Consider the following 10176-nt stretch of genomic DNA (forward strand, 5'->3'; position numbering starts at 1 on the left):
TTCAAATTAAACAAACCACCTATAAGGGTTTTATCATCATTTTTCAAGTCATTTAAAAGCATGCAATGGTAATGATAATGTACACTATGCTGGTAGCAGATTCAAAATAATGTTATGCATGCATCATTACTCAATTAATGTATAATATAACTACACTTAAGCTATAATAAAGCACTACTTACTAAACAAAATAGGCGGAAAACAAACATCATAGATGATGGGAACAAACTTTCAAAATGGATTTCTTCAGAATTAATGGAGATTACTATTTACTTTTCTGAAAAATCAAGAATATGATCCTTACGATGATAATGTTTCAACAGCAATAATCTTTTCATCTAGAAATTTGCACACTAAAAATCCGTTTATAAGGATTACAAAAAAAGGACTTGTGAAATAATTGCATTTGGAAATTGACATAAAAATCATTGAAAAATAAAATCGACAACATCAAAAGGAAGTAATAATAAAATAAAACTTATCCCAAATTATCTTTAAGATTGTTGGAGAAAATTGAAGCAAATAAACAATTCAAAGAAGTCCGAGGCATGATACATTGTCCTTAAGTATAATTTACACCTTTTCAGAGTATGAAACTCGATGTAAAAGGATTAACATGGTTATCCCCCAAGATTCAATATACTCTTTTTGAATTGTTTGCACAAACTATTAGGGATATAAGAATAGTAGAAAATAAAGAAGAAAGAACCCATCAAGGTTAAGTAGAGAGGAGGAAGAAGAGAAAATTGAGGTGTGGTGTGTTGAGAATGAATATAGAAGTTGGTATTTATAAGGAAGAATGGCTGAGAACAAGGAGAAAATTAAGATAAAATATTCTATAACATTATAAAAAAATGTTGTAACATATTTTGAAAGACCAAATCAATAACTAATTCAAATGTTATAAGTATTTTGAAAGACCAAATCAAATAATTGATTCAATTAAAAACTAATTCGTTTTTTATCATGCTAAAAGGACAGAGTCAAGGTAAGGTAAAAATAAAGTTGACCCCCAAGGTACAAAATGTCACTTGGGCTAGCTCACATGTATACTGTCATGACCCGAAACTCTCCATCAGGCCCGTGACAATCGTCGCGAAGCCTCGAAGACATTCTTCACCTCGAATGCCGATCGAAACCTCGCAAGACTCTCGTATCAGCTTTCGCATTTTCCCGGTGAGCAATAGTTATCAAATATCGTAATTTAAAAGATTACAAGTCATTTCCAAATCAAAACATAACATATTATTTTCTAGCTCACAGGGGCATTTTCGTCATTTTTTGTCGAAAATCTCAAAACTTGCTAAAATGTAGTATGTAAGCAGAAAATATATATTTAGTGATTTAGAAACAAATTAAGTATCTAAAACGTTCATTTGTAGTGAAAATATGACAATTTGAATATAATAAAAATATTCAATAAAATAAGCTATTTTCTTGTAAAATAATTTTTTTAAAGCTATCGGTAAATAATTCTTATAGCGTAAAAATTAATTATATTCATATATACTATAAAGCAAATAACCAAAGTATAAAATTACTTTTACAGTGACACGTGGGCTCACATCTAACCAAAATGCATCGGAAGTTGAAAACCTACAACTTTTGCCGATTCAAGTCCAAATGAAGGTCCTTATCAAAGTCAGCTAACTATAAAATTCCCTGAGCCTGAAATGTGAGGAAAGGAGGGTAGTGAGATTATAAAATCCTAGTGAGTAAACAATTACCATCAAAAGCATCTCAAGCCGAGTAGATGGAGACAATATAAAAACGTTATATCTCAATAATGTTCATAACGCAAAATTCGTTTCAATCTATACCAAACAATTTCTTTTCGTCAAAATTTCCCGGCTTATGAGTTTCTTAAACTTGACCCCTGCCAGAATCATTCTCACTGGTACCTTTGTCAAGGTATCCCACTAAAATCGCCAAGGCTGTTAAATGTCCCATACCCATAAACATGTTTTCGCATCTGATACACAGTCATTCCTTGACGTTGGCTGAGTCTCACACTCACGTGGTGGTCCGAACGTGAGGTGCACTCAAATCTTATCTCAAGGGATACTTCATCCAACATCTCCCCCCGGAGGTAAATATATAATTGGGTTACCGTGCCCCTCTCATAGGCAGTCCACGGAAACCCCCACCACTGCAGTGATCGTTTAATATACCACCAGACCCATAAAATTTTCAGTAGCATAATATGGTAAATAAAATTTAATCCAGTCTACCGAGACCAATCCAAAATTGTTCATATATTTCATGTCAACCCCAAAAATTTAGCCATCATGCTACCATAGTGTCATAAGCCACAATTTCAATAACATATAAAATCATAAATTTCAACATAGTCTCCATATACTCAATTTTCCCAAAACAATATTTGATTTCAAAACCAGTATAAATCTCATTTTTATTAAAAAACATTTTAATTGGAAAACATAATATTTTATAATTTAAACTCACCATTCAATAAAAGCATCAAACAAGTATAATTACTCTAGAAATTTAAGATGATAAATTGTCCACTCACAGTTCTAGGAGTCGATGTACTCCTAATCCCAGTCTTCAAGCACAATCTTTGTACTTTTACCAGTGTAATTTGCTCACCACCTATCCACAATGTACAATACATAATTCACCATATTAATGCTTGACCATTATAAAATCAATTCAGGCTCGGTGTATATGCATGATATGAAATGAAAAATGCACGGGTAGCCATCTAGACCCGGTATTGGCCTAAATCGATTTTTCATCCGATAAATTGGCCAATGCGTCCAATTTCACTCCAAATTACCCTATTTCTTTTCTAATACCTCAATTCACCAAACATTATTCAAATAACACCAATTTCAGCATCAAAACCCTCCCATTTTTTCATGGAAAAATTCGACCATTACAATGCACTAACACCATGATTTTTCCTACTTAATTTTCTCACCATTATTCATCATTTTCTAAGCCATTTCTCTTGAAATAATAACAATCCATCACCCACACACATCAAGGAAGATTTGGTCATGAAGATTCATGAGGAAAATGGATTCTTTTCTTGTTGTTTTGTTTCTAAATATGCTACACTAACTAGAAACACTAACATATCTTAAAATCAATTCAATCCAACATCTTTCTCTCTCCATACCCATTTTGACCAGCCATGAATTCATCATGAAAACATGTAATTTAACCATGAAAAATAAGGAGAAATGCATGGGAAAGGTAGATCACAAGTCAAAATCAAGAAATTTAACCTTTTGTCACTTGTTTCCTTGAATTTCCCACACTTTTCTCTGGAAATTCTTCACCTAGGGTTTTTGTTTTTCTTTTCTCCCTTTGTTCTTCTTTTTTCTTTGTTTGGCCGGCCATATGAAAGAAAATAGGCTGATTTTATGTTTATTTTAAAGCTAAATAAATAATGGATATAAACTTGACACATGTCACCACATTATTGGTCCATTTGTAATTTCTTAACTATTAAGCTTTCTCTCTCCACCACACATTATTCAAGGGTCAAAAATTATTATGGGTGAAGAACTTGTGCTGGAAAAATGCTCTAGGGATGCAAAATTACCGATTTGCCCTGAGATGGCAAAATTACCATTTTGCCCCTGTACTCTAATTTATACCGAAATTAAAATTTTTTTCACTTCTAAACCTCAAATCATACTCCAATAAGTCAAATTGGGTCAAAATATCTTTTCTAAAAATTTCCATTTTGTCCTCAAGTGGTCAATGACCATTTTACCCCTATATAGTAAAAATTTCGGTTCGACTCCAAATTGATCCTCGAATTTCGAATTACCATTTTGAGTCATCCCTGAACTGTGAAACTCTTAATTTCACCTTAAAATTTCTATTTGAACTAGTTCGAGACTTAATCGACTTAATGATACCATTAAGGGTAATATTGTCTTTTAATGATTCCTCGAACTTCTTAAATATGCAAACATTCCATTGAACATGTAAATGACGTCGTAATTATTTTATAGAACAGGGTTTGACATATACTCACGTACGAATGGGAGAATCTGTATTTTCTCAAGACTTGGCCCGATCTTGTGTGTGCAAGAGATCACTTTTTTCTTCCTAGCTTATAACAAGCCCAAAATGAGTTTGCTTATATAAAGCACTAACATCTTTTGTACCTAGGTAATGTGGGATAAAAATCTTATGAGATATCACTATATGTCGAACATGTCCCTCCCATAAATCACCGTAAAAGTCTAAGTGGAGCTGATTGATAATGTCAAGGGTAACGAAGAGTGGTAGTGCCGAGCTTAGAAGACCTAGGACAATCTCCTGACAAATAAGGAAGTCAACACATCAAAATACATAGACGGTTCCTCACCTTTTGTCATACATGCGGAAAGAATAGTACATATTCTTAACTCGTATTAATATATTTGCGTATGAATTATTATGATAAAATGTTGTTATCATTGTGTTATTGAAGAATGCAAAAATAATTGTTGTGATTTTGTGTGAGTTAACATGTTGCAATACATATAAATATATATATATATATATATATGAATAGGATATTTTGTATGTATATGATGCATTTGTTGTTCTTGTGTTGTGATTGCTATTCTTTTCATCGTGTTGTGATTGTGTTGCGATGTGCAGGCCGATTGTTATTGTCATTTTTTTGGATGAAAGCATATATTTTTTATTTTTGTATTAGTTTATATTGTTCGGTTATTGTTGCATTGTGAAAGTTGGTATATATTCTTTGGGAGTTGTCATATTGTTATTGTGTTGTGATGATTGCCATGTCGCTATTATTGTGATGATTGCCTTGCTATGATTGCAGTCAGAGGTGTTGCATAGGCCGATGACATTCTTCGAGTTGTACGTGAATTTGCCAAAGGAATATTCAAATACCAACATATTGACCTTTATTGACGATGGTATTTTCGATTGAATATCGATGAATAATTTTTTCGAGAATCCTACACTCGAACATTTGGTTCATTGGTTAGTGCATAATATCCCTACCTAAAGAGGTAGGGTTCAAATCCCCCCTTCCTCAATTATATAAAAAAAATTCTTCGAGAATCTTTTGATATTTGAAATTATTGATGGAATTTTCTCTCTTTAGTGACAAATCCATCCATAAAGGTGTCAAATTTGGTAATGAAAGAAATATAAACAATTCTTAAAAGAACACTGGAACATTAAGGGTACATGAGAGATAAAGATACTTTAAACAATGATTACTCAGAAAAATTTTGAATAACCTAATCTAAATTTTGTTCAAAAAAAACCTTCATTGATCTCTTTGATTCTCAAATACTTTTAAACCCATGACCTTGCCCTTGCTTTGCAAAATTGTCACGCTGCCCCTCATATATATGCTTGCAATGTCTTTCATGTTGCTTTCGTACACTTAAGTCGGCTTTTCAACTCTCTTTTTTTTTTTATCTAAGTTGCTTCTTATGATTCAAACCGCTCTTCTTGGTTTTTAGTATGAGCCTTATCCCTTTTTTTTTTTCCTCAAGCATAGCATTTCTCCAATGCATCAGCATTTAGTGGGTTTGGCAAATTGTATCCATCCATGTCAACCAAAATTAAAACCCCTGGGCCCTCCATATTTGCACCCACTTCCTTCGTGGATTGTGTTGATTAGGGAGGATCTTTTAAAGGAACAACTCCCCCTTTTGAAAGCATTTAGGGAGAACCCTCTTGTCATAAGCTCACATCTTTCTCCTTTGATATATTGACCAAGACAAAGTGCTGCAAGTCCTTTTTTTTTTTTTTCTTTGATGAGATTCAATTGTTCATGATGGCTTGAACCCAATCGGCATCTTTTAATTTGATTTTCATCAACAATCGCAAAGATGGAATTTTCACTTCAATTAGTAGTGTTGGCTCCATTCCATATACTAATGAAAATGGAGTTACTCTTATGGATGTCTACACTGAGGTTTGATAATTGTACATAGCAAAAAGAAACATCTCGTGTCAATCTTTAAAAACATTGGTCGTTTTTTCAATTATTTTCTGAATATTTTTATTAGCAACCTCAAGTTCCCCATTTATCTTTGAGTGATATCGCATTGAATTATGATGTGTTCATATATATAAGAATCCAATCATTTTGTGGACTCTCTTGCTAAGATGGGAGTGTTCCAAAATACTAATATGATGGCTTGGATATAACTTTGTTATCTATTTTTAATCAATTTAAATATTCGTTGGTTTTCATAAATAAATAAATCAAAGATTTATAAATGTTATTGTATAAGTCTTACAGACTGACAACGAATTATATGTTGCCAAAATAAACTTGAAATTTTTTAAAGTATTTCAAAATAAATACATATAACTTTAATTTTTTTTTTATAAACTCTCTCCTCCATTGTGTTTGTCAACATTGAAATATGGTTTATCATAAGGGCGGATGGTTGTGTAATTATGGGGCTATGGCCACCAAAATTTTTAAAATATTTTATAAATTAAATATTTAAAACATTAATTCATACCATTGTTATGAAAATAAGATAAGGAAAATATTAAGGCACTTTTTGAATTGTGCTAGAGATTAGTAGAAACAAAAAAGTTAAGAAATTATCAATTGATTGGTAGATTAATTTGTCTTATTTTGATTCTTTCGATTTCTACAACAACTACAAAGAGAGCCTTTTCAGTAATAAAAATTATGAAAATAAGACTTTGAAACAAAATAGATATTGAATTTTCTGTAAATAATTTAGTTGTTTATATTAAAAAAGATATTATTAACTTTTTCAGTATAGAGTGGTGAATTTAAATCTAAGAAATATTGTCGAGCACAACTTTTTAAAAACTATTATAAGTCTTTCTTTTCTTATTCATTCTAATTTATATATTATATAAAATTATTGTCTATTATGAATATTTTTATAATTGAGAGAGGGGGATTCGAATTCTGGTCTTTAGGCAGAGGATTATACATTAAAATTATTGTCCATTATAAATATTTTTATAATTAGGGGAGGGGGATTCGAATCTTAATCTTTAGACAGAATATTATATACTAACCAATGAGTCAAATGATCGAGTGCATGAATCTTTAGATTGTTGATTATGTTCAATATATTATTTTTTTAAAATATTTAGCTTTTATTCCTTTTTGTCTTTGGACCCAATAAAAGTTAGTTAGCTTGTTTTCCAAGTTTTGGAACAGATTATTAAATATTAAAAGTTGCATATTTATTTTGAATGGTTTCTAAAGTTTTATAGTTTTTTAAAAATCTTAACACGAATTCAAGTTAATCTAGTTTCTTTTTTAAAAAAAAAAAGTTTATTTGAGTCTATTTTAAATTTTGGTTATATATATATATATATTTATTTATTACACAATTGATGATGTTATCTTCATCAATTATCATAAAAACTTTATCGCAATCTTAAAGATTAATGAAAAATCATATTTTTAAGTTAAAATCTCAAATTTCAATGGCCAAGCTCTCTCTTTATAAAAGTGTTGAATCCCAAATTTTAGTTGTTGAGCTTTCTCTTTTCAAATGTTGAATTTCATTTTTTTTTCTATATTGATATTTAACATTCACAATAATTTCATTTTTTTTCCTTTACGTATATTGATATTTAGCATACACAATAGCAAAGAATTAAAGAAGGGAGAAGAGACCAGACGTGAAAGACTTACTTAAAAGTTTTTCTAAACTTGCTGTCGAGGGTATGAACAATCACAAAATTATTAGATACATTGATGAATTTAATTTTTTAAATTAAAAATTTAAACAAAATTTTTAATTTAACAAAAGTGTTAGAAAATTTTAAAAAATTCTCAATATCAAATATTTTCATTTACATTTTAAAATAAAAGTCACAAATGTTTAAATCAAGAGATAACTTTAAGAAAATAGAAGAAAATGATGTAAAATTTTAAGAAAATAATAAAAATAAAATTTATAAAAAGATGGGACTAAAAAAGGATTGAGGAAAATAAAAAAAAATAGAAGACTTAAAAATTCAAAGAAAAAGAGAAAAATAAAAAGAAAAAGAATAAAAAGGAATAAAAGATTGAATTGAAACCCTTTTCATAAAATATTGAACTAATCTGATGATAAAACCTCAGGGACGTGTTGAGAAGACATATGAAAATCTTTAATATTTAAATAATTGATACTAAAAAAAAGGAATGAATTATAATAAGAAGAAATAAAATTAAATGTTATTTATCAAAGTTAAAATAAAATAACACATAATTGATGTATACTATTGTTTAAATAGGTATTACCTTACTCACATGTAATTGTATTCCTAAATTTTAATTTATTTTCATAAATCAAAATTTATTTTTTTAATAAGCTTAAATCAAACTTAAAATTTTATTAGAAATTATAAATTCAATTTAATGGACAATTACATTTAGATTAAAACGATTAGCAGCGATTCTTCTTCCATCCAACCATCAAATCTCAAAAGCTATACGTTATGGCAATATATATATTTGCAAGTAGTGAAAAGTTATCAATGTTATACTTCACATATTGTTATTCCTTAAATGCAAAAAATTAACATATTCAGCTCTTATATTCTAAGTAACTTTCTCCATTTACTTTTGAACATAAAAAGTAAAGAAATGACTTGAATATTTTGTATATTATTAAAAAAATAGGATAGAATACTCTGATTTTTTTAAATTTTAATCGAAATTACAAGAAAATTTGTTAATTTTTAAAATGAACACTCTGTCTCCAAAAAATATTTTTTGTTGGATACATAGATCCAACCATTAATATTTTTGTCAACTTGCTGACGTAATAAAGATAAAAAAATAATTTTATCTTTGATTAATTTTTGTAATTATTATTATATAATTTTATTATTTTTTATTAATTAAAAAAAATATCCCATCAGGGAGCACTAGATCCGGTGCTTCTCGAGATGAGGAGCCCAACCAAATGCTCCCTTCCCTTGGGAGCACTGTTCGGTGCTCCTTTTTTAAAATAATAATAATAAAAAAATATATTTTTTAAATTAATAAAAAAATATATTTTTTAATTTTTTTATAATTTTGTAATCGGCGTTTGATCTTTTGGGGTGAAGAATCTATTTCAAAAACTAGTAAACTTTCGTATAATTTCGATCAAAATTTAAAAAAATTAAGATATTTTACTCAAAAAAATAATATAACGTCAAAGCTATTTTTCATCATTTTATAAAATTTTACATAAATATTCTTTAAATATGCAAGCCCCACTGAATAAATTTTCTGGATCCACGCTGTATGTTGGTAGTTATGGCACTTGATAAATGATGTGATGACGTACGGCCTTGTATCAACTTGCGGTGCTTTCAAGGAAATTCTACTTGTTTCTCACAGTTCCCTTGTTTCACAGTCCATATCATAGAATTACAGGTTAAACTTTGGAGATGAAAATTTCCATATTGAAAGACTAATTTATACTCCAAATATACATAAATAATGATATTATACATATATATATAAAATGCTTTGTATAAATTTTATTCTCATTGTTTTCATCAGGAAAAGAATAGGATAAAAAGTAGGTCTGAATTCCACCACCTTCCCCTAAAAGATTAAAAAAATGAAATAAAAAGAAACAAGCAAATGCAATTTTTAAGACAAAAACATATTTGGCTGATATATAGTCCAAATTTCTTTTCTTTCAGTCTTCCCATTATATTTCTATATCAATACCATATGTAAATACTATATGTAAAAGCACGGACTTGAAAAATTTTTTGATCCATGAAAATATCATACTTTTTTAAATGGCTTGAAAATATAATATTTATTTATTATTTTCGTAACGTGAAGGTCCGGGAACCTGACTGTTAGAAGTAGAGAAAATTAGGAGTCGCCACTAATCTTTTTTCTAGGTGCGATTGACCACCTATTAACTCAGCTCTAATCGATGAAGTCCTAAATTGATTTTAGGTTAGTCGAAAGAACGTTAAAATGGCCTACAATTTTTAAGATTGTGTTCGGGAGTACGGTTACGTCCGGGAAAGGGTTATCACCCCCGTGACACCCGTTTAAGGAACGGTTCCACTTAATTGTAAGTTATCCTATTAAAGCCTTAATTCTTAAATTTATTTGTTATGTTTCCTTAATAGTCATTTATTTATTTTACCCTTTACTTTGTTTGCAAATTAAAATACTCTATTTGATTTTACGGGAGTGAAGTGCACATGATG

This window comes from Theobroma cacao, chromosome 4 (genome assembly GCF_000208745.1).
Source record: "Theobroma cacao cultivar B97-61/B2 chromosome 4, Criollo_cocoa_genome_V2, whole genome shotgun sequence".
In the NCBI taxonomy this organism is placed as follows: Eukaryota; Viridiplantae; Streptophyta; class Magnoliopsida; order Malvales; family Malvaceae; genus Theobroma; species Theobroma cacao.